The 734-nt window shown below is 48.6% G+C and overlaps 1 non-coding gene across 1 annotated transcript; it reads right to left on the bottom strand.

Moving 5' to 3' along the window:
* Window positions 1–268: 268 nt before the first annotated feature.
* Window positions 269–343, bottom strand: Trnas-cga (transfer RNA serine (anticodon CGA)). Its single transcript has one exon. It is a non-coding gene; the product is annotated as a tRNA-Ser (tRNA).
* Window positions 344–734: the final 391 nt, after the last annotated feature.

Consider the following 734-nt stretch of genomic DNA (forward strand, 5'->3'; position numbering starts at 1 on the left):
GTACAAGGCGCAATATGCCATCACAGCCTCTGGAAAAGTGTTGCCTAAGGTTTTCCTGTGTTTTCAAGAAACGAATGTTACATTGGGTTCTCGGGTTACATAAGAGGTCAATCGTTTAACCGACTCGTTTAAAAATGTTTACATTACCTGCTCCAAATCCGGGAAACTGACTAATGCGATTTACAGAACATTTCTTGAGAATGAATGAGATTTTCACTCTGCAGCGGAGTGTGCGCTGATATGAAACTTCCTGGCAGATTAAAACTGTGTGCCCGACCGAGACTCGAACTCGGGACCTTTGCCTTTCGCGGGCAAGTGCTCTACCAACTGAGCTACCGAAGCACGACTCACGGTCGGTACTCACAGCCTTACTTCTGCCAGTATCCGTCTCCTACCTTCCAAACTTTACAGAAGCTCTTCTGCGAACCTTGCAGAACTAGCACTCCTGAAAGAAAGGATACTGCGGAGACATGGCTTAGCCACAGCCTGGGGGATGTTTCCAGAATGAGATTTTCACTCAGCAGCGGAGTCTGCGCTGATATGAAACTTCCTGGCAGATTAAAACTGCGTGCCCGACCGAGACTCGAAATCGGGACCTTTGCCTTTCGCGGGCAAGTGCTCTACCAACTGAGCTACCGAAGCACGACTCACGTTCGGTACTCACAGCCTTACTTCTGCCAGTATCCGTCTCCTACCTTCCAAACTTTACAGAAGCTCTTCTGCGAACCTTGCAG

Source organism: Schistocerca gregaria, chromosome 4 (genome assembly GCF_023897955.1).
Source record: "Schistocerca gregaria isolate iqSchGreg1 chromosome 4, iqSchGreg1.2, whole genome shotgun sequence".
Taxonomy (NCBI): domain Eukaryota; kingdom Metazoa; phylum Arthropoda; class Insecta; order Orthoptera; family Acrididae; genus Schistocerca; species Schistocerca gregaria.